Raw genomic sequence first — 24,389 nt, 5'->3', positions numbered from 1 at the left:
CAAGGGCAGGGGTTCTTCTCTTGACAAGGAAAGGCAATTAGAAACCACAGGGAAACGCTCCATAATACATGCATGGCCCAGTCCGGTTCAGAGAAAACAAGGGTTGGTTTGAGTCCTGGGTCAAGTGTGAGAGAGAAAACTACCCCGACTTTGGCACAAGGAACCTCCCCTGTGAGGGCGGAAAGTCTGACCCCGAGGCAGGGCGGGTACACCACCCCCTGGCGCAGGGTGTGGGTATGACGCGCTGCAGAAGGTTGGCCAACCCCCCTGGGGACTTCTCACCTGGGGTGGGAGTCTGACTAGGTGCTGCCGACCCAGCAGTGGAGTCTGTGCGGGTCCTCCAGGCTGTGGCTGAAGTGGAAGGACTGAGGATGGCCACGGTCACTACAGGGTCAGGGTGGCAGAGCCTTGCGCCTGGGGTCCCACAGGGCTTCCCACACACCTGTTCACTTCATGAGCAGGTACACAGAACACAAACAACTGTGTTGGTGCCACTCTTCATTTTGGGGCTTATCTGTTTCAGTGATTAGCTATGCTCAGTAATTCAGGTTATTTGGTGATCAAGTCTAGAGACTATAGATAAAGCACAAGAGACTAAATTATGAGTTAGAATAGATGGTAAGTGTTGTCAACCTTAAAAAGGCAAAGCATCCATCAAGGGCAGAGGAGAGGATAGGGACAGGAGGGTGACCCTACGGTGACCTTCAATGCATGGCGGACACCAGGGCACCCCTTCTCAGGGGAAAGAAAGTGCTATGAATCGAGGATTGCTGAAGATGCAACTGCAAACACACCGGATTCTGACCTGACTGCACTGGGAGCTGGGCCTCGGTGAAGCAGCCACAGCCAGGCCTGTCAGCTGGAAAAGCACTGAAGCTGGTCACCAAGGTGCCTTTGGCTTATGGAGAGGTGCGGAGGTGACCCCCGGAGACCTGGCCTCAGAGCCAGCTGAAGGGGTGCCCTTGAGAAGCAGGTGTGGAGGTGGAGAGGTGGGCGGGGGGGCCGTCCCCTCCCTCCTCTCTCTCCCTTCCCTCCCTTCCTCCATCACTTGCTCCCTCCGTCTCTCCCTGTCCGATCAGCCCTCTGCATTATTTTATATGCTAAACATGTGTATTTATCACTTTCATTAAAATTTAAAATATTTAAATGTTTGCAAAGTAAGTAAACATTAGAAATTAGTTTACTAGGACAACAACAAGTTTTTTGAATACCTGATGGGCTCTGAATTATTAAATCCAACCTGCACGCTGTTCTTACCTGTTTATGAAAGCCAGCCCCATATTCCATTCCTGGCCTTGGGACACCCTTGTCATTAGTCACGGGGGGGTCACTGTCTGACCCTGAAATACTGCAATCTCAGTTTTCTGAGAAGAGCCCTGACTTAGAGAAAATGGAAACGATGCAATGCGTACCCTTTCTCCTACCTTAAATCACCCACCATCTATCTGTCCATCTGTGTGTCCGCCCATTCAGCTAGTGATAGAGATGCTGAGGGCCGGGCCTCACGCCATATGGGGCACCGGTCAGCTGCAGCTCCCGGGTCTTCATGGACAGGAGGAGACAGAAGGAAAGGCCTTCATCTGTACACCAGGGTGAGCACGGACTAGGCTCCCTGGTGATGGTGTATGTGAGCACGGCACGGAGCGATTCCCATAACTCCTGGTGGCTGACACGGTGGCCTGAGACCAGGCAGTGTGGCTGTAGAGAGTGTCACTGCCTGCGCTGCTCATGGTCTCTCTCCTAGGAACTCAGCTGCCCCCTTGGGGTGACTAACTGCATCCATCCCATGTCCCAGCCTCACTTGGCCCTTCCTGAGCACTCACAGGAGCTCCACCTCAGCGAAGGTCAGGCTCCAGCTTCCGCACTTGACCTTGAATGCAGATTTACTACATTGAGAAGGATATTTAACCCTCAATTTCCACACCTGTACAATGAGGCAATGATAACTGCATCGTAGGCTGTTTTGACATTTAATGAACTTAAGTCAATTCACAGAAAGCCCTTACTACTACACCAGACACACGGTAAATGTCAGCAATGATGCTGTTGTTCTTGCTACTGTCACTGATGCGACAGTCTGTGTTTGCTACAGTGATGCTGCACGTGGCTGCCTGTGTCAGAAACGTGGTCCTACACCTGAGTCTTAGAGCACTGAGCTGTCGGAGGAAACTCATGTGAAAAGAGATCGAAGGAAGTCTGCTGGGGCAGTCTCCACACTCATGGGCACGTCTCTGAGGAGGGAGCCAGGCCACCTTGCTTCCCTCCCATCAGCCAGTGGTGGGGTTTCCTTGGCTCTAACTGCTTTCTCTTCTCTCATAAAACATGCATTTCACATGACAGTTGGAAAGGAAAGGAAAAAATTATCCCTGAAGAACAGAAAGGTTAGAACCTGAGGATTTTGCAGAGCTCAGCATTTTCTTAAGAGCTCTCAGTGATTCTATGAAATGTGGGCTTCATGACTAGCTTCCTGTTCCCTTCTCTTTCTTTCTTCTTTTTGCGACTGTCTGCTGCTTGTCATCTGACAGAGGGGCCTGACCATCTGGGGAGGGCACACAGGTGTGCTGTGCTCAAACTCGACAGGCTGCTCCAGGAGGGAGTTTAAGGAAACTGAAGGACAGTGATGATGATGCTTCACAAGTCAGAGATCTTGTTATCAGCCCAGATCTGAGGAGTGAGCAGGACGATGCCCTGGGACCAACCCCAGGCACAGGTGCACCAGGTGCAGTGCCAATGGCGTCTACCCCAGCACCTCACAACAGATGTGTGTGCGTGAGAATGAGCATCTGACTGAGTGTGGTCGTGTAAATATACACATGTAAGCATGTGTGAAGGTGGGTGTGCCCGTGTGTGACAGTGTGAATATGAATGTCGATATGTAGGCATGATTGTACAGGGGTGCATATGAATGCATGTGTGTGTCTGTGTGCCCCTGGAAGGAAATTCTTTCATTGTAGCCTCAAGGCCTTCAGTTTAGACCTTTAGTCTCACCTTCAGATGGAGTTAAACAAATCCCACAAGACAACGACAACCTTGAAAAGGATGCCGCCACTTCTGATGTGCCCCGCAGGGGACGCATCACCAACACAGCCCTATGAGTTAGTGCTTGAGAAAGTAAATTCTGCAATTTCCTTTTAGTAGAACAATTATCACATGGAATTCGTTATTTGGGGGTTAAAATGTTTACTAATGGGAACATTTCAAATAGTTTGCCACTTTAAACTGTTTGGCATTTCTCAGTGGGCTCCCTCACTGTGGCTCTGTGGCGGTGCTGGCACGTGAGATCGCCATTCGGCATTCCATCCATCAGCAGGCAGCTGTGTGTCGGGCGGGGCAGCTGGGCTGTCCTCAAACGTGTGAGGAGGCTGCCGCTGGCCTGGGCGCACACTTCTCCACACCTGCACACACATGCGATTCCCCACACATGGCACCTTCGCTTCTATGAACAGGTCTGTAAGGGAGACAGCAGGGAACCGAGACTTGTCCAGGTGCTCAGGGGACCTCGGACCCCAGGCCCCTCTTGTCACTGTGTGTCCAGAGGCCTCCACGAGCAGGGGTCCAGGGAGCCTGGCGTGGCCCACCATCGTTCTGTTTGTAAGGCCCGGCCTTCTTTTTCTTCCTGGATAGTTTTGTCACAGTTAAATGTACACAGTGAAATTCACCATTTTAACTACTTTTGATGCACAATTCAGTGGTGTTAAGTACACTCACACTGCTGTGTGGCCATCACAACCATCATCTCCATCACTGTTCCCATCTTCTTCATCTGAAACTCTGCCCCCACTAAACAACTTCCCTTCCCCCCCAGCACCCTCCCTCTTACCTTCTGTCTCTACAACTCCCCGGGCTCTAGGGACATCACAGGAGTGGAATCGCACAGTGTTTATCTCCTGGCGACTGGCCTATTTCACTGAGTGTTATGTCTTCAAGGTCCATCCAGGTGGGAGCGTGTGTCACAATGTCCTTCCTTTTCTTTTCATTGAATCTACTGGGTGACATTGGTTAATAAAAGTATATGGGTTTCAGGTGTACAATTCTATAACACATCATCTCTGTATTGTGTTGTGTGTTCACCACCCCCCAAGTCAGGTCTCCTTCTGGCACCATTTATCCCCTCTGTACAGTCTCTTACCTCCCCCACCTCCTTTCCCTCTGGTAATCACCTTACTGTTGACTGTGTTTACAAATTTTTTTCTTTGTTTAATCTCATCACCTTTATCATGCAGACCCCCATCACCCCTCTCCTCTGACAGCTGTTGGTCTGTTCTCTGTATCTGTGAGTCTGTTTCTATTTTGTTAGTTCAGTTTGTTCATTAGGTTCCACACATAAGTGAAATCATATGGTATGTCTTTCTCTGACTGGCTTATTTCACTTAGCAAGATACTCACCAGGTCCATCCATGCTGTCACAAAGGGTAAGATTTCCTTCTTTTTTACTGTTGGGTAGTATTCCACTGTATAAATGTACCACAGCTTTTTTATCCACTTATCCAATGATGGGCACTTGGGCTGCTTCCGTATCTTGACTATTGTAAACAATGCCACAATGAACAAAGGGACACATCTATTCTTTCAAATTAGTGTTTCAGATTTCTTCAGATATATTGCCAGAAGTGGAATTGCTGGGTCATATGGCAGATCCATTTTTAATTTTTTGAAGAAACTCCATATTGCTTTCCACAGTGGCTACAGCAGTTTGCATTCCCACCAACAGTGCGCAAGGGTTCCCTTTTCTCCACATCCTCACCAGCACTTGTTGATTTATTGATGCTGGGCATTCTGAGAGGTATAAGGTGATACCTCATTGTGGTTTTAATTTGCATTTCTCTGATGATTAGTGATGTTGAGCATCTTTTCATATGTCTACTGGCCATGAAGAAGTGTCTATGCAGGTCATTTGCCCATTTTTTAATTGGATTGGTTTTATTGGTGTTGAGTTTTAAAAGTTCTTTATAAATTTTGGATAGTAATCTCTCATCACAAGTATCATTGGTGATATGTTCTCCATTCAGTGAGTTGTCTTTTCATTTTGTTGATGGTTTCCTTTGCTGTGTGAAAAATTTTTAGTTTGATGCAGTCCCATTTATTTATTTTTTCTTTTCCTGTGCCCATGAGATATATCAGAAAAATATTGCTGTGAGTGATATCCAAGATTTTATTGCCTATGTTTTCTTCTAGGATTTTTATGGTTTTGAGTCTAATATTTAAGTCTTCCATTTGTTTTGAGTTTATTCTTGTATATGGTGTAAGAAGGTGGTCTAGTTTAATTTTTGCATGTATCCATCCATTTTTTCGTTCCATTTATGGAATAGACTGTCCTTACCCCATTGTATATTGTCCCCTTTGCCAAATATTGACTATAAAGGTATGGGTTTATTTCTGGGGTCTCTCTCCTGTTCCATTGATCTGTGTGTGTGTTTTTATGCCAGTACCATGCTGTTTTGATTACTGTGGCTTTGAAATATACTTTGATATCAGGTAGTACTGTTCCTCCAATTTTGTCCTTTCTCAAGATTGCTGTGGCTATTTTGGGTCTTTTTTGTTTCCATATAAATTCTTGGAATATTTGTTCTAGTTCTGTAAAAGATGCATTGGTATCTTGACAGGAATTGCATTGAATCTATAGATTGCTTTGGGTACTATGTACATTTTAATGATGTTAATTCTTCCAATCCATGAACATGGTATGTGCTTCCATTTATTTATATCTTCTTCATTTTCTTTCTTCTGTGGCTTATAATTTTGTGAGCACAAGTTTTTTACATCTTTGGTTAAATTCATTTTTAGGTATTTTGTATTTTTGATGCAATTGTAAATGAAATTGTTTTCTTTCTGATAGTTCACTATTGGTATATAAAAATTCAACTGACTCCTTGATATTTATATTGACTGTATCCTGCTAGTTTACTGAATTTATTTATCAATTCTAGTAGCTTTTTGGTGGAATTTTTAGTATTCTTTATATATAGGATCATGTCATCTGCAAATAGTTTTACTTTTTCATTTTTTAAATTTTTTTGGATGCTTTCTTTTTCTTCTTATTGTCTGAGTGCTGTGGCTAGAAATTCCAGTACTATGTTGAATGAGAGTGGTGAAAGTGGGCATCCCTGTCTTGTTCCCAATCTTAAGGGGAACACATTTAGTTCTTGCCCATTAAGTATGATGTTGGGCTGTGGGTTTGTCATATACAGTCTTTGTTATGTTGAGGTATATTCCCTCTATCTCCATTTAATCGGAGGCTTTTATCATAAATGGGTGCTGGATTTTTTCAATTGCTTTTCTGCATATATTGATATCATGTGATTTTTATTCTTCACTGTGTTTATGTGGTTAATCATGTTTATTGATTTGTGGATATTGTACCAACCTTGCATCCTCAGAATAAATGCCTCTTGAATATGGTGATGTACTACTGGATCCAGTTTGCTAATATATTTTTAAAGATTTTGTTTTATTTATTTTTAGACAGAGGGAGAGGGAAGGAGAAAGAGGAAGAGAAATATCAATGTGTGGTTCCTTCTCACATGCTCTCTGCTGAGGACCTGGCTGACAACCCAGGCATGTGCCCTTGTAACAGGGTACAGCCAAGAGGGGAGCCTCAAATAGGGATTTGTAATAGGGTCCAGAAGAGCTTGGAGATAATTAGCCCAGAATCCGGAAATGGGGCTGCAGAGGAAAAATTAGTGCTGGGATTTAAATGGAGACACAGAGCCATTGGGGGTCTCTCTCTTTTTGGGACCACGCATCTGTTTAGGACCACGTGGCTTTGGTGTCTTGGTTGGGACCATGAGGCTTGGGTGAGAGTCAGGACCACAAGGCTTTGGAAGTGCTCCCTTTTGCCACGTGGAGAGTGCTGGGAGGACTGTGTGCATTTGTGGGGAACTTTAGTTTGTGTTATTTCAAATGAATAATAAATTCCTTTCCTTTTCACTGATCTCTGGTATTAAGAGACATCTTTCCTCAGGCGGTGGGCAAAACAAGCCCAGATGGGTGGGGAGGAACCCCCTGTAGACTGTAACAGTTTTTGGCGACCACGAAGGGACAATAATTGTCGGTGGCAGACCGACCCCCTCAGGTGTGAGAGAGTGAGGCTTCGGAGTTTTCCCAGTCTTGAGAATTTCTCTGCACTCCTCCTGAGGGCATGGCCGCCTATGATGCCTGGAAAGGTGAAAAGGAAATGAAACGGGGAGGGAGCAGAGACATGAAAGTGTTTTGGTTGAAAACTTGGTTTCTGAGAGGTTTTTTTGTTTTTGGTTTTTTTTTGGAATAATGGAGCGGGAATTGTGGGCAATAGATGGGGAAATACCTGGTCTTTACGCCATCTGTATTCTTTTTGCTCTGAACTTTTGCTTGCTTTGTTGGAACTGTGTGAATAGTTCTGAGCCGGTTCCCAAGTGGAGCCCATTGAGTAGGATCCTATGGGATTGGGAGAACTACCGTGCTAAGTCGACATACAAGAATCCCTTGATTAAGCAATTAATGCCTTATTATTGTAACACAGTGTGGCCTACTTATGTTTTGGGTGATGAGCTGAGATGGCCCGTGAATGGTTCTTTTGAGTTACTGCATCATTGCTAGATTGAAACAGTATTGCCAGTGGTGTGAACTATCAGAAGAGTTACACTACCTTAATGTGTTTATAATATTGCACAACAGCCTTGTGCCAGAGACGGAGAAGCGTGTAATGGTCCAGAAGGGAAAAGTGGTCTCAGAACCCTCCCTGATAGTAGAACACAGGAAAAGAGAGAGGATGAGGAAATAAACCTCATTAATGCTCTGAACCCAGGGAATGGGGGCTCACAGGCAGGGGGAACTCCAGTGGCACTTTTGCCTCCCCAAGAGGTGGGGCCCACCACGACTCCCCCTCCTGGCAGGTGGGAGAAGTCCCCACAATGGATTCGCACCCTCTGCAAGTTGGCTCTGCTCACCAGCCCCCACCAACAGGTGGGAGGGGGTCTCCTTGGCTCCCGAAACCAGAGCCAAAGGGCCCTCGCCATCTTTACAGGTGGGCCAGCTTGCATTCTGTCCTCACCCTCACGAGTGGGCGGGGCCTGTGCTTTGCCTGCACCAGTGGCACCCCACCCCCAGTGGTTGGGGGTTGGCTCTGGAGTCTGGCTGCTGCCCCAGCAGGTGAGAGGCAACTTTGAGGCCTCCCTGGCTCCCCATCAGCTTAATTCCCATCAGCTTCAGGGAGGAATACGTTGTCAACAGGACATCATAGAGACCAGTCCATTGTTCAGACAGCTGCTGTTCAGGGCCTTGGCTGTTCCAGGTCTTTATTAGGACCTGGTCCCCTGGCTGGAACAGGTGCATGGGCTCGTCAGAGGGGTAGACAGACCTGCAATGAGCAAACTTGTGCAAAATGGTTAGTGCCTGCTCTAAATACTGTACATATTGCTTAATTCATGCCTCGTGCTCCAAATCCAGAGGAGGTATACCTAAAACAGAAATTGGAAGGGGTTTCCCATAAACTATTTCAAAAGAGCACAGCTTAAGCCCACTTCTAGGTGCCACTCTGATTCGGAGCAAAGCAATGGGGAGTGCCTGGTCCCATTTTAAATGTGTATCCTGGCATATTTTTGCCAAAGTCTTCTTTATGGTGTGATTCATTTTCTCAGTGTTTCCTGTGGACTGAGGTCTCCAAGATGTGTGCAGTTTCCATTGTATCTGCAATGCCTGTCTGACCTTCTGGGAGATTTCTGAAGTGAACAATGGTCCATTGTCGCTTTGAATGCTTTGGGGAAGTCCAAACCTGGGAATTATTTCTTTAAGCAACAGTTTTGCCACCTCAGTTGCCTTTTCAGTCCTGGTGGGGTATGCTTCTACCCACCCAGGAAAAGTATCCATGAAGACCAACAAGAATCTGAAATTGTCCTTCGTTTTAGGCATTTGTGTGAAGTCCGCCTGCCAGTCCTCAAAGGGGCACATCCCTTTGTGTTGTACTCCCTTTTCTGTGGGAACACGCTCTGTTTTAGGATTGTTTTTGGCACATATCTGACAGGCTTGGCTAATCCTGTGGACAGTCTTTTGCAAATAAGGGCCTTTCAGGTGTGGCCTAATGAAATCCATTAGAGCATCCCTTCCATAGTGCATCCCTTCATGTAGGTGCTTGAGGACGGGATACACTAGAGCCTCAAGGAATAAAATCATACCATGGGTGTTGACCTTCCACATAGAATTGGGATCAGTGTTAGTGAATCCCCATTCACAGGCCAGTTCCTCATCCTGTTCTGTGTAATGAGGTTTAAATTCTGACAAGACCAGATGGAGAACCAGAGCTGCTAGGGGTGGCAACGCCTTGGCTGCCTGTCTTGCTGCTTTGTCAGCAATGTGGTTTCCCTGACTGGTTTGGGAACCATCCCTCTGGTGTCCTGGGCAGTGCATTATAGCAACCTGGTCCGGTACATTCACTGCCTCTAGTAAATGACCTCTGAGTGTTTAACATCCCTGTTCCCTGAGGTTAAAAGTTCTCTTTCTTTCCATATTGTTCCATGGGCATGGCATACCATGAAGGCATACTTGGAATCTGTATATATATTAACTTTCCTTGGGACAGCAGTAAGGCTCTTGTGAGGGTGATAGTTCAGCCTTTTGTGCTGAGGTTCCTGGTGTAAGGGCCTGGGCTTCTATTACCTTGTCTGCTGTGGCTATTGCATACCCCACTCATCGCTGGCTATTGTCCATGAAGCTGCTTCCGTCTGTACACAGCTCCCAGTCTGGTGACACCAGCGGCTGGTCCATCAGATCTGGCCTGCTAGAATAAACTTGGTCAATTATTTCCAAGCATTCATGCTCAAGCTTAATGCCCCCCTCAAGGGGGGACTCCACCACAAACTACCTTGTGGTGGTTTGCAAGGTAACATTTGGATTGTCCAGCAAAATGGCCTGGTATTTCCCCATACACCCTGCTGTCAGCCAATATCCTCCTCTCTGTTCTAGCAGAGTCAGAACCTGATGTGGCACCAACACTGTAGTAGGTTGTCCCAAGGTAAACTTCTCAGCTTCCTGTAAGATGTAACAGGTGGCTGCTACTGCTTGGAGGCACGGTGGCCATCCTTTTGTTGTGTGGTCCAGCTTCTTTGAGAGATAGGCTATGGGCCTGGGGATATTTCCTGGGGTTTGGGTTAGCATCCCCAGTCCTATCCCTTGCCTTTCATGAATATACAATTTGAAAGGCTTCTGTAAGTCTGGCAATCCTAATGCAGGGGCCAAAGCCAGCTTCTCCTTCAAAGTATCAAATGCTACCTGACAATCCCCTGTCCATTCTAGGGGTTCAGAGTCCAGTCCTTGGCTTTGCCATGAGTCCAAAGTTTGGAATCCAAATCTGACAAAACCCTGTAATTCCCAAGAACCCACAAAGCTGCCTTCGATTTTCTGGGATTTTTAGCATAGCAATGGCTTGCTTTCTATCTGCCATCAGACTCCTGGTACCTTGTTTCAGTTGAAATCCCAGATATGCCACTTCCTGTTTGCAAATTTGGGCCTTATGATGTGACACTTTATATCCTCTCTTTGCCAAATGATTTAGAACTGTGATGGTGTTGTGCAAACAGTCCTCATAGTTACTGCTGGCTATTAACAGGTCATCCACATATTGCATTAGAACTCCTGATTTCAACTGAACATCCCTTAAGTCTTTTGCCAGCACTTCCCCGAATATTGTCAGGGAGTTTTTAAATCCTTGTGGCAGCACAGTCCAGCAGTATTGGAGTGTGGCTTTCGTCTCTGGGTTCTGCCACTCAAAGGCAAACAATTGCTGAGCCTGCTCATCTATCAGGATGCAAAAAAAGGCATCCCTTAAGTCCAGAACTGAAAACCATTTGCTGTCCCCAGGCACCATAGTCAACAGGGTGTAAGGGTTAGGCACAGTAGGGTGAATGTCCTGGACAATGTAAGTGATGGTCCAGAGATCCTGTATAAACTGGTACTCACCTGAGTGTGGCTTTTTCACTGACAAAATGGGAGTGTTGTATGGTGACCAGCAAGGCCGAATTAATCCTGATTTCAAAAACTTCTGCAACAATGGCTGAATCCCCTCTAAAGCCTCCTTTTTGAGGGGATACTGTTTCTCTCATGGGACCCACACCCCTTCTTTCAGATATATCTTTATGGGTTGTACATTAACTGCTTTACCTGGAGTTCCGTCAGCCCAAGCAGTTTGATCGACCTGCTTGCAGATCTCAGGTGGGAAGGGTTCACCTCCAGGGTCTCCAGGACACGTCAGGGAAGCCTGCAACCAGAGGGCATTTTCCAGCGGGACTTCCACGTACAGCTGCTGTCGCTTGGGGGAAAAGGTTATTTGTGCATGCAGTTTACACAGCAAATGTCAGCCCAGCAATGGAATGGGACAATCAGGCATATACAGAAAACTATAAGCTTTTGCTTCCGAAGCTGACATTCCAGAGGTTGCAGGAATGTCTGTTTTTGTACCTGGCCGGACACATCAGTAACTGTTATTTCATTTGTCCTTTTTCCAGTCAACTTTGTTTTCAACACTGAGTATGTGGCTCCCGTATCTCCAAGAAAGTCCATTGGCTCATCCCCCACAGTCACTTGTACCCAGGGCTCCTGTGGGGAAATAGTGATGGGTTGAGAGATGTCCAGTGGAGCTCCTGGGCTTCCTTATTCATTGTCATCCTCCATTTCTTGCTTTACCATCATTCGACCTGGATTCTTACTCTCCCTTTCCCTTTTGTGATGTGGACACTCATTCCTCCAGTGCCCCTCCTCCTTGCAATAGGCACATTGATTATGGCCTAGTGTGCCTTTCTTCTTCTCTGTAGGGCCCCTTCTGTCACTGGCACAGTGGCGGACACCCGCTGAGTTTCCTTTTTCTGCCCCAGGGCCCCACTTCTTTTGGTTTCCCTGGGCTAACTCCAAAAACACTGTGGCCCATTTTGCCTTCCCTGCTTCCCGGGCATTGTAGACTTTAAATGCTATGTCCACTAGCTGGGAGGAGCTCATTCCCAGTACTCCATCTGCACGCTGAAGTTTGTTCCTGATATCCGGAGCACTCTGTCCAATAAATGTCATGTTTACCATTCTCACATTCTCTGGTGCCTCTGGATCAACATCAGTGTACTTCCTATATGCCTGATAGATCCTTTCTAGAAATTCAGAAGGATCCTCATTGGGCCTCTGCTGGATAGTCCGTATCAGGTTCAGACTCCTCTGCTTGGGCACTCCTTTCCTAAGTCCTTCCAATATGCACCTTCTATAGTGTCTCAAAGAGGTTAAGCCATCTCTGCTATTAGGGTCCCACTTAGGGTCTACCCGAGAAATTGCCTCAACTGGGTTAAGAATCCCCTTTGTGTCTTCACTGAGGAGACACTGGGCCTCCTGATCAGCCTTATTTAGAACCAATCATCTTTCATCTGCTGTTAGCAAAATGTTCAGGAGGGCCACAGTCTGCCCAGTTTGGGTGATGAGTGGGAAAAATAGAAGCAATAAGATCTGCCATCTTCTGAGGATCACTCCTATATGAGGGATTGGCATTTCTCCAGTTCAGTAAGTCCGAAGTGGAGAACGGAGTATGGGCCCAACAGTAACCAGTGGGCTAGTCTTCTTCATTTTTTCCGTCTATTGGGTATTGCCTAGAAGGGTATTGGCTGGCTACACCTTTGAAGGCTCCCTGGTTGTAGGAGGTACCCTGGCAAGTTCTGTGGGGTGAGACACACCTCAGCAGGTGGAGGTGAAGCAGTTGGCTTTGCAATCTCCACTTCAGGGTCAGTTACGGGAGGAGACAGTACTGAGGTGGCTCCCACTGCTTGTGGAGGGGGAGGTATCACGGCAGTGGCAGTTCTTACCACCTGTGAGGCTGGAGGTGTAGAAACCTCTACCACCTGTGAAGGTGGCGACCTCATGGAGGCCCCTCCCACCTGCAGAGGGTGGTGCCCCAAGGCTTCACCCTGCAGAGGGGGCCAGGCCCTTCCCATCCGTGAGGGTGACGGCCCTGTGGAGATGCCCCCCACCCTCAGTGGGTGGGGCGGAGGCAAACCACAGGTCCCTCCCACCCGCTGGTGGGGCTACGGAGCAAAGCTGCCACCCACCCACTGGGGGTGGGGTGCCCCTGGCAGAGGCAAAGCACAGGCCCCACCAGCCTGTGAAGGTGGTGGGGTGACTCTGACTTGGGGAGTCAGAGGGGCCTCAAAGGCACCTCCCACCTGCTGGGGCAGCAGCCAGACTCCAGAGCCAACCCCCAACCACTGGGGGTGGGGTGCCACTGGTGCAGGCAAAGCACAGGCCCCGCCCACTCGTGAGGGTGAGGACAGAATGCAAGCTGGCCCACCTGTAAAGATGGCGAGGGCCCTTTGGCTCTGGTTTCGGGAGCCAAGGAGACCCCTCCCACCTGTTGGTGGGGCTGGTGAGCAGAGCCAACTTGCAGAGGGTGCGAATCCATTGTGGGGACTTCTCCCACCTGCCAGGAGGGGGAGTCGTGGTGGGCCCCACCTCTTGGGGAGGCAAAAGTGCCACTGGAGTTCCCCCTGCCTGTGAGCCCCCATTCCCTGGGTTCAGAGCATTAATGAGGTTTATTTCCTCATCCTCTCTCTTTTCCTGTGTTCTACTATCAGGGAGGGTTCTGAGACCACTTTTCCCTTCTGGACCATTACACGCTTCTCCGTCTCTGGCACAAGGCTGTTGTGCAATATTATAAACACATTAAGGTAGTGTAACTCTTCTGATAGTTCACACCACTGGCAATACTGTTTCAATCTAGCAATGATGCAGTAACTCAAAGAACCATTCACGGGCCATCTCAGCTCATCACCCAAAACATAAGTAGGCCACACTGTGTTACAATAATAAGGCATTAATTGCTTAATCAAGGGATTCTTGTATGTCGACTTAGCACGGTAGTTCTCCCAATCCCATAGGATCCTACTCAATGGGCTCCACTTGGGAACCGGCTCAGAACTATTCACACAGTTCCAACAAAGCAAGCAAAAGTTCAGAGCAAAAAGAATACAGATGGCGTAAAGACCAGGTATTTCCCCATCTATTGCCCACAATTCCCGCTCCATTATTCCAAAAAAAAACCAAAAACAAAAAACCTCTCAGAAACCAAGTTTTCAACCAAAACACTTTCATGTCTCTGCTCCCTCCCCGTTTCATTTCCTTTTCACCTTTCCAGGCGTCATAGGCGGCCATGCCCTCAGGAGGAGTGCAGAGAAATTCTCAAGACTGGGAAAACTCCGAAGCCTCACTCTCTCACACCTGAGGGGGGTCGGTCTGCCACCGACAATTATTGTCCCTTCGTGGTCGCCAAAAACTGTTACAGTCTACAGGGGGCTTCCTCCCCACCCATCTGGGCTTGTTTTGCCCACCGCCTGAGGAAAGATGTCTCTTAATACCAGAGATCAGTGAAAAGGAAAGGAATTTATTATTCATTTGAAATAACACAAACTAAAGTTCCCCACAAATGCACACAGTCCTCCCAGCACTCTCCACGTGGCAAAAGGGGAGCACTTCCAAAGCCTTGTGGTCCTGACTCTCACCCAAGCCTCATGGTCCCAACCAAGACACCAAAGCCACGTGGTCCTAAACAGATGCGTGGTCCCAAAAGGAGAGAGACCCCCAATGGCTCTGTGCCTCCATTTAAATCCCAGCGCTAATCTTCCTCTGCAGCCCCATTTCCAGCTCCTCTCACAATTGGCCACAGCTACCTGAATTCTGGGCAGGTATGGCCCTGTGGTGTGGAGCTAATTATCTCCAAGCTCTTCTAAACCCTATTACAAATCCCCATTTGGGGCTCCCCTCTTGGCTGCACCCTGTTACACCCTGATTGGGAATCAAACTGGTGACCCTTTGGTTCACAGGCTTGCACTCAATCCACTGAGCCACAGGAGCCAGAGCCATTTTGCTAATATTTTGTTGAGGGTTTTAGCATCTGTGTTCATCAGAGATATTGGCCTATAATTTTCTTTCTTTGTGGTTTCTTTTTCTGGTTTTGGAATTAGAATAATGCTGGTCTCATGAGGTTGAGTCTCTTACCTCTTCTTGAAATTTTTTGAAATAGTTTTAGGACAGGTATTAGTTCTTTTTTGTATGTTTAGTAAAATTCACCTGTGAAGCCATCTGGTCCAGGACTTTTGTTTTGGGGGAGTTTTTTTTATTACTAGTTCAATTTCATTATTTGTAATTGGTCTATTCAGATTTTCTACTTTCTGATTGAATTTCAGAAAATTGTATATTTCTAGGAATTTAGCCATTTCATCCAGATTGTCCAATTTGTTGGCATGTAGTTATTTATAACATTTTCTTACAATCCATTGTATTTCTGTCTAGTCAGTTGTTACTTCTTCATTTTTATTTCTGATTTTACTTATTCGGGTCCTCTCTCTCCTTTCTTAATGAGCTGGTGAAAGGTTTGTCAGTCTTATTTATCTTTCCAGAGAATCAGCTCTTGGTTCCATTGATCTTTTGTATTACTTTTTAGACTCTATTGTGTTCATTTCTGCTCTGATTTTTATTATTTTCTTTCTTCACCTCACTTTGGTCTGTTTGTTGTTTTTTCTAGTTTCTTTAAGTGTAAAGTTTGATTATTTATTTGATATTTCCCTTCTTTCTTGAGGTAGGTCTGTAATGCTATGACGTTCCTCTTAGGACTGCTTCCACTGTCTCCTATAGATTTTGGGTTACTGTGTTCTCATTTTCATTTGTTTCCAGGTAGCTTTTGATTTTTTCTTTGATCTCACTTTTAACCAATTCATTGTTTAGTAATATGTTATTTAGCCTTCATGCCTTTGTGTGTTTTTCACTTTTTTAAATACTGTAAGTAACAGTAATAATTTCCTGTAAAATTTTTTTATTGTGGTAAAATATATATATAAGATTTACAGTTATAACCATTTTTAAGTAAACAATTCAGTAGCCGTAAGTACACTGATGTTCTACAACTATTATCACCATCAATCTCTGGAACTTTTTTTAGCTTCTCAGGTTTTTTTCCCCTCTTTTTTATTGAATTTATTGGGGTGACATTGACTAATAAAATCACATAGGTTTCAGGTGTACAATTCTATAATACATCATCTGTATACCAGTTTTTTCTTCTTGTAATTGATTTCTAGTTTTATACCATTATTGTTAGAGAAGATACTTTGGTATGATTTCAGTCTTCTTAAATTTATTGAGACTTGTTTTGTGTTCTAACATGTTGTCTATCCTAGGAAACATTCCATGTGCCTTGAAAAGAATGTATATTCTGCTGTTTCAGGGTGAAATGTTCTGAAGATATCAATTAAATCCATCTGATCTAGTGTGTCATTAAAATCCTCTTTCATTGTTGATACTTTGTCAGGAAGAGCTATCCATTCATGTCAATGGAATGTTAAAATGCACTGCTACAGCCATATTACTGTCAGTCTCTTCCTTTATGTCCACCAAGATTTGCTTTATATGTTTAGATGCTGCTATATTGGGTACAGAAATGTTTACAAGGATTATACCTACTTGTTGGTTTTGTTCCCTTTATCATTATGTAGTGTCCTTGTCCCTTAATGTAGCTTTTGTTTTAAAATCTATTTTGGCAGATATAGGGATTGCTACTCCAGTTTTATATTTATATTTGCATAAAATATTTTTTATCCCTTTACTTTTGGTCGGTGTGTATCCTTCATTCTGAGGTGGGCCCCTTGTAGACAGCATGCATGTGAATCATGTTTTCTTATCCATTCAGGTACCATGTCTTTTGATTGGAGCACTTAGGCCATTTACACTTAAAGTGATTATTGTTAGGTGTGTATTTATTGCCATTTTATTCATTTCACTATGTTCCTCTTTTTTCTGTTTCTTCTTCTTAAAGAAGAACTTTTAACAGTTCTTATAATACTGGTTTTGTGGTTACCAACTCCTTCAGCTTTTCCTTGTCTGGAAAGCACTTTATTTCATCAAATTTATTATTTTTAAAATTTTTATTTATTGACTTTAGAGAGAGAAATAGAAAGAGAGAAAAACATCGACTTGCTGTTTGACCCATCTACACACTTACTGGTTGTTTCTTATATGTGCCCCTACTGGAAATTGAACCTGCAACCTTGGCGCACCAGGACTATGCTGCAACCACCTGAGCCATCCAGCTGGGTCTCCTTCAGATTTAAATAAGAACCTTGCTGGGTAAAGTAGTTTGGGTTGTAGGCCTTTGCTTTTCATCACTTTGAATATTTTGTGCAAATTTCTTCCAACCTGAAATGTTTTTGTTGAGAAAGCAGTTTACATTCTTCTGTGGACTCCTATCTGGGCAACTGTCTTTCTCTTGCTGCTTCTAAGATTTTTTTCTTCAAACTTTGCCACTTTAATTATGATGTGTCTTGGTATGAGCCTTTTTGGGTTCATCGTGTTTGGGGCTCTTTGGGCTTCCTGGACTTGTGTGATTTTTTTTAATCATTGTTCAGGTACAGTTGTCTGCCTTTTACTCCCAATCCAGCCCACCCATGCATCCCTCCCACCTCCCCACCCTAGTTTTTGTCCATGTGTCCTTTATATTTGTTCCTGTAAACCCTTCCCATTCTCCCCTGAAATTCCCTCTTCTCTCCCCTCTGATCACTGTCAGCCTGTCCTCTATTTCAGTGTCTTTGACGATATTTTGCTTGTTTCTTTGTTTTGTTGTTTAGGTTCCTGTTAAAGGTGAGATCATATGATGTTTTTCTTTCACTGCCTGGCTTATTTCGCTTAGCATAATGCTTTCCAGCTCCATCCAAACTGTTGCAAAGGGTAGGAGCTCCTTCTTTCTTTCTGCTGCATAGAATTCCATTGTGTAAATGTAACATATTTTTTGATCCATTCATTTACTGATGGGCACCTAGGTTGCTTCCAGCACTTGGCTATTATAAATTGTGCTGCTATGAACATTGGGGTGCAAAGGTTTGGATTGGTGTTTCAGGGTTCTTAGGATATAGTCCCAGCAATGGAATTGCTGGGTCAAAAGGCAGATCCATTTTTAGTTTTCTGAGGAAGTTCCATACTGTTTTCTATAGTGGTTGTACCAGTCTGCAATCCCACCAACAGTACACTAGGGTCCCCTTTTCTCCACAACCTCTCCAACACTTGTAGTTTGTTGCTTTGTTTATGATGGCCATTCTGACTGGTGTGAAGTGGTATCTCAATGTGGTTTTAATTTGCATCTCTCTGATAGCTAGCGATATTGAGCATCTTTTCATGTGTCTCTGGATCCTCTGTATGTCCTCCTTAGAGAAGTGTCTGTTCAAGTCCTTTGCCTATTTTTTAATTGGGTTGCTTGTCTTCTTAGAGTGGAGTCGTGTAAGTTCTTTATATATTTTGGAGATTAAACCCTTGTCTGAGGTATCATTGGCAAATATGTTTTTCCATATGGTTGGTTCTCTTTTTATTTTGATACTGTTTTCTTTAGCTGTGTAGAAGCTTTTATTTTTGATGAGGTCCAATTTGTTTATTCTTTCCTTTATGTCCCTTGCTCTAGGGGACATGTCAGTAAAAAAGTTTCTGCATGAAATATCTGAGATTTTCCTGCCTATGTTCTCCTCTAGGACTTTAATGGTGTCACGGTTTATATTTAAGTCTTTTATCCACCTTGAATTTATTTTTGTGTAAGGTGTAAGTTGGTGCTCGAGTTTCACTTTTTTGCATGTAGCTGTCCAATTCTCCCAAAACCATTTGTTGAAGAGGCTATTTTTATTCCATTTTATGTTGCTGCCCCCTTTGTCAAATATTAATTGACTATAGAGACTTGGGTTTATTTCTGGGCTCTCTGTTCTGTTCCACTGGTCCTTGTGCCTGTTTTTATCCCAGCACCAGGCTGTTTTGATTACAGTGGCCTTGTAATATAGTTTACTATCAGGTATTGTGATCTCTCCTACTTTACTCTTCTTTCTCAAAATTGCAGCAGCTGTTCGGAGTCATTTATGGTTCCATATAAATTTTTGAAGTGTTTGTTCTATGTCTGTGAAATATGACATTAGTACTTTAATAAGTATTGCATTGAATGTGTAAGTTGCTTTGGGTAGTATGGACATTTTGATAGGCTTGTGTGTTTTTTTTAATTTTTAATCACCAGGTTAGAGAAGTTTTGTCTATTTTTTTAATAAGTTCTCGATACCTTGCTGTCTCTCTTTTTTTCTAGTGCTATGATGCAGATGTTGTTACGCATCATGTTGTCTCAAAGGTCTCTTAAACTATCCTAATTTTTAATTTTTTTCCTTCTGCTGCTCTGATTGGGTATCTTTGCTACCTTGTCTTCCAAATTGCTGATTCAGTCCTCAGCTTCATCCAACCATTTATTTCTCCTAGTGTATTCTTCATTTCTAACTGGTTCATTTTTTTTTTAAATCCTCACCTAAGGACATGCCCATTGAGTTTAGAGAGAGGGTATGGGAGGGAGAAAAAGAGGAAGAGAAACATTGCTGTGAGAGAGAAACATCGATTGGTTGCCTCTCATATGCACCCTGGCCGTGGACAAAACCTGCAACCTAGGCGTGCACCCTGACCAGGAATCAAAACCGCTGTCTTTTGGTTTTCAGGATGGTGTTCCAATCAATCAAGCCACACTGGCCAGGGCCTGTTTTGTTTTGTTCTTTTCTATTGCTTCTATGTCCTTTTTCATGCTTATTGTCTCTTTAAGATCTCACTGATTTTACCCATTCTTCCCCTAAGTTCTTGAGCATTCTTATAACCATTTATTTTAACTCTATATCCTATTGCTTACCTCCTCTTCATTTAGCAGTTTTTCTCGAGGTGTCTCCTTTTCTTTGAGGCATGTTTTTTTTTCTCTCCCCATTTTGGCTGCCTCTTTATGTTTCTTTCTATGTAGTAGGTGGATTTGTGTGACTCCCCATCCTGACAGGGTGGCCTTATTTAGTAGGTGTCCTTTGGGACCCAGTGGCACAATCTCCCTGATAAACTGACTGGGTGCTCCAGGAATGTCCTGTGTGCAGGTTATGTGGGCTCTCCTGTTGTGATTGAGTCTTGATCACTATTGGCCCATTCAAGTGTGGGGTCAATCCTCAGGCTGACTGACTGAGAATCTACCCTGATCACAGTGCAGGTGCTGACCATACAGAGCAGAATTTGCCTCAGTAAAGTCTGGTGCCTGTTGTGATCCCTCTTTGGATATGCTGCTTGTGGAGCTAATTAGATCTTGCTCTGGTGCTGTCTGAAGCGGGCCACTGGATACATTGGTTCTGGGGCCTCTTGTGAGGGACTTTGGTGCCAGCCAATGCCAGATACTTCCTGTGACTGACCCTGAGCAACATGTTTTGAGCTACAAAGCAATCCACAGTTTGTGGCTGCCTCTGCTGGGCCTGAGTGAGCACAGGAAGGTCCAAGCAATGCAACAAGGATAGCTTTTTCCAGCACGGGGCCCTGGGGCAGCTCAGTAAATGTCCCAAGGTACCTCAAGATCCACCTCTGCCTGTCTCCACCTATTTGGCTCAGTCACTGAAAAAGCCTCTGGCAGTATTTGAGTTGTACGAGGCAAGTTCTCAAGGAGTCACCAGGTAGAGGCAAGTGGTATTCACCAGACTGATACAAGTTTAAACTCCGTGTCGATGCTGGGTCTGAGGCCACTCAGCACGTGTTCCAGGGTAAACCAGGTCTAGCTGCCACCCACTGGGTGATTGCACATCTTTGAGCAGTGTACAAGGGACCCAGACCTGACTTTCTTTGTAAGAGTGGATTAAAAAATTGAAACAGGCCACATCCCAGGACTTAGTCCAGGATCCATAGTCTGGGATCAGTGGTATGAGCTCAAGGGCTCTGCAGAGGGTCTGCGGGTTCTCAGGGTCCAGGGAGCTGCTTCCTGCCATGGGGGAACCATGGGTCCCCAGGGAGATGGCAATGGAGCAAGAGTACGGTGGGGGTCATGCAGCCATGATCCTGTCCCTGTGTCATGAAAAGGTTACTCCCCTCGTGTGTAGTTGATCCTAGCAGATGCCTCCCTCCCTTTGCTTCCTAAGAGGAATGAGGTTCTGTTCAGGCATCCAAGCAGATGCTTGTTCACTAGCTGCTGGGGCAGCACTGTCTCAGTCTTCTGCCCCCGGCCTGGGTGAGCCAAACTGGCTGGGGTACAGGGGAGCATCGGGGGAAGGGCATGAATGCTTCTCGGGTGAGTTGAAAATGCTATCAGAATTGTTAAGACTTTAAAAAATATATACCTTTGTGTGTCTTCTCCCACACTAGATCTAAGCAGCCACAATGAATGCTTAGTGCAGTCTCAATGGAGCATAGTTCTGCCTTGCACCAATGTCAGATGCCACCTGAACAGTGACAGAGGCACCTGGAGAAAGAAGACAGGACATTCCTCTCTCAGCAGTGAGCCCGTCTGGACAGCTGACAGCTGCTGGAGCCGGGAGTGTCCAACCTGCAGCCCCTGGGCCACATGTGGCTCAGGATGACTATGATGCCGCCCAACACAAAACTATAAACTTACTTAACACATTACAAGATTCTTTTGTGATTACATGTCACAGTATATGTAATGTGTGGCCCAGGACAACTCTTCTTCCAGTGTGGCGCAGAGACATGCAGAGACGCAGGGGTTAGGCACCCCTGCAAGGCTTTTAGACATGACAATGATATGATGTGATTTATATTTTTAAAAGATCACTATGAGTTATATTTTTATTTATATACACTTTATTTTATTTCATTTATTTTTTATATTTTAATAATTTTGTAAACTTTTAAATTAGAGTTGACAGTCAATGTTAGTTCCAAGTGTATACCTAGTGATAAGACATTTATAAACTTACAAAGTGATCTTCCCAATAAGTCTAGTATGGGATCTCTTTTAAAAGTGTATTAATCCCATTCATGAGGTCTGCACCCTCATGATCTAATCACTCCCAAAGACCCCCCCTTTTATCTGGTTCAATTGAATGGCCTGGGTGACACTGCTGGATGAAACTACGCAGGCGCTGGTGAGCAGTTCCGCACTGCTCCGTGAGCAGCAGTTCTCTACCCCAGGTCCCTCCCATCTCCATCCACTCACCGGCACCCTCTTCCACCCCACCCCATTCTCCTCTAGAGGGCACTCTGTAATTTGACAGTAGAAGTGAGACTGGAGATGTGTCTGAGACACAAAAAGCTTGAGCAGGCAGGCTTTTGACCAGTGATTTTCAGCCAGTGCACAGCGACACACTGGTGTGCTGGGAGGACGTGTAGAGCTGCAATATCTGACTATTTAGATGGGGGCGCTGGTCTCTTTCCAATGCTTTTATCATGCATTTCTCCTTTTTTCCTCTCTTTTCTCTCTTTCCTTAAACATTTCTAATGAATTGACTATTACATTTCCTAAGTTCTGAAATGGCCAACATTTCTTTAGGCTCCTGCTTAAAACTATGTTGTTACTTTTTAAATTTGACAATCTAAGGGAAAAGGATCAGTGCCTCTGACTAAATAGTCAGGTATTTCATGTTTTAAAAATTTGTGTGGCACACCGGATGAAAAATCACTCACTTAGATGAAGAGGGTGAGGTGTGCTTCAGGTATGGAGAGTGGGCTCGAAGCCAGAAGACAGGAGAGATGGAAACAGCAGACCAGAGCAGCTGCCTCTCAGAGGCCTGTGAGTGAGGGGACAGGGCAGGGGAACAGGAGACCCTCTCTGAAGAAGGGAGGGCAGGGGGACAGGGGACCCTGGGAAGAGGCAGGGAAGGGGAAACAGGACCCTCCATGGGCAGAGCAGGGAACCCTCCATGGAGGTTGCAGTATCCCCTGCCCCACATCCCCTGGCCTTCCTCCTTTCTCTCATCCATAACAGGTCCCTGTCATCCCTGCCCCAACCATGGAGTCCCTATCCCCCTGCCATCCCCACTCCATGGAGGGTCCTCTGTCCCCCCTTGCCCACATCTCTCCATGGAGGGTACCCTAGACACTCTGGCCTGCTCTCTCCAAGGATGGCCCCCTATGCCCCCTTCCTCTGTTCCCTTTATGGAAGGCCCCCTATGCCCCCTTCCTCTGTTCCCTTTATGGAAGGCCCCTACCCCTCTAAACTGCCTCCTCCATTGAGGGTCCCCTACCCCCTCTGCCCTGCCCCCTCCCTGGAGGGTGCCCTATCCCCACTGCCCTGCCCCCTCTGCAGGGTCTTCTATTTCCCCATCCTGTCACTCACTGGTCTCTTCCTGGAACCAGACTCTGCTCTTCATATCTCCTGTCCCCAGGCCACATCCCCGGTCTCTGTACCTGAAGCACATTTCTCACCCTTTTCATCTGTCTAAATCCTACATGTGCCCTCAAGACACATCTCAAATATTATTTCTAATGTCAAATCACAGCATGATCTTTAAAAAATATAAATCAGATCATATCATGGTCGTGCCTAAAAGCCATAATGGTTGTGATAGCATTTTCAACCCACCGGAGGGCCCTTCATCCGCACACCTGCCCTGCCCTGCCCGCCAGCCAGACTGGCTGTCCCTGTCTGGGGCACTTGCTGTTGCATTGGGAGAGGCTTCCCCAGTTCTCCATGTGTCCAGCTCTGTCTCAACAGCCCAGTCTGAGTTTGAATGTGAGAAGATCTTGGGGAGCCCTTCCCTGACCCTACTGGGGAGTTGCTGCAGAGGTCCCAAACCACACCTGTGCAGCATCACTTGGCAACAGGTCATAGAGCTAAGACAGGCCACGATGGTAAGACAGGTCACAGAAGTATCCTGGCAACCATCCCATGTCAGCCAGGTGGACCAAGGTAGGCAGTTGAAGATGGATGAAGGGACCATGGTATAAGATTTTCAGGGGCCCCTGGAAGCTGGGAGTGGCTTTGGCAGGGACACAGAAGGGAAATGTCCCATAAGGAGCAGATTCTGCCAGGACCCCGTGAGCAGGGACAGGGGCCTCCAGAAGCCTTTGGGGAGGAGCGCAGCCCAATGAACCTGCCTCGGCTTTCTGACCCACAGCAGCTGCAGCTGCACACACAGTGGTCTGGGCCACTCTGTCTGAGGCCATGTGTCAGGGCAGCAGCAGGAAGCCAATGTCGTCCCCGTCACTCCCCAGGCACATCCCCTAGGTCTGTTTTCTTCCTGGCTCTTAGGATCATCTGAAATACAGCACTGTTCTTGTTCCCCTGTCTGTCTCCCAGCTCCTCTCAGCACCTGGACGTTGGCCATGAAGGCCCCACCCCTGAGGCCCAGGCCCAGGGAGGGCCACAGAGGAGCAAATGGCACCCACGTAAAACTGATTCATTAACATACAATACCCTGGGGCTGTGCAGGCTCAGCTCCATGACTTGACAAGTAGGATATCTCAAATAAATAAATTCACAGAAAAAAAATCTTTTTATTTTGAGGGGGGCAGTGCGCCTCAGTTTTTGGTTCAGAAATGTAGTTGCCGCTCTGTGAGCTGCCTCATGGAGGGAGAGGTCCTGCCTGCAGACCAGGTTGACGCAGGGAGTTGCCTCCTGTCCCCCGTTCTCCACAGGCCAGCCCTTG

General features: G+C 45.8%; 1 long non-coding RNA gene across 1 annotated transcript in view; it reads left to right on the top strand.

Moving 5' to 3' along the window:
• Positions 1–22,938, top strand: part of LOC123811735 — a 39,097-nt gene extending 16,159 nt beyond the window's left edge. The window contains exon 3 of the long non-coding RNA XR_006784429.1: positions 21,148–22,938. This is a non-coding gene — a long non-coding RNA (uncharacterized LOC123811735). The remainder of the gene's footprint in view (positions 1–21,147) is intronic.
• Positions 22,939–24,389: the final 1,451 nt, after the last annotated feature.

This window comes from Phyllostomus hastatus, unplaced genomic scaffold, assembly GCF_019186645.2.
Source record: "Phyllostomus hastatus isolate PE091 unplaced genomic scaffold, TTU_PhHast_1.1 phas_scaffold_78, whole genome shotgun sequence".
NCBI classification, from domain to species: Eukaryota; Metazoa; Chordata; class Mammalia; order Chiroptera; family Phyllostomidae; genus Phyllostomus; species Phyllostomus hastatus.
This window is presented reverse-complemented; position numbering and strand designations above follow the sequence as displayed.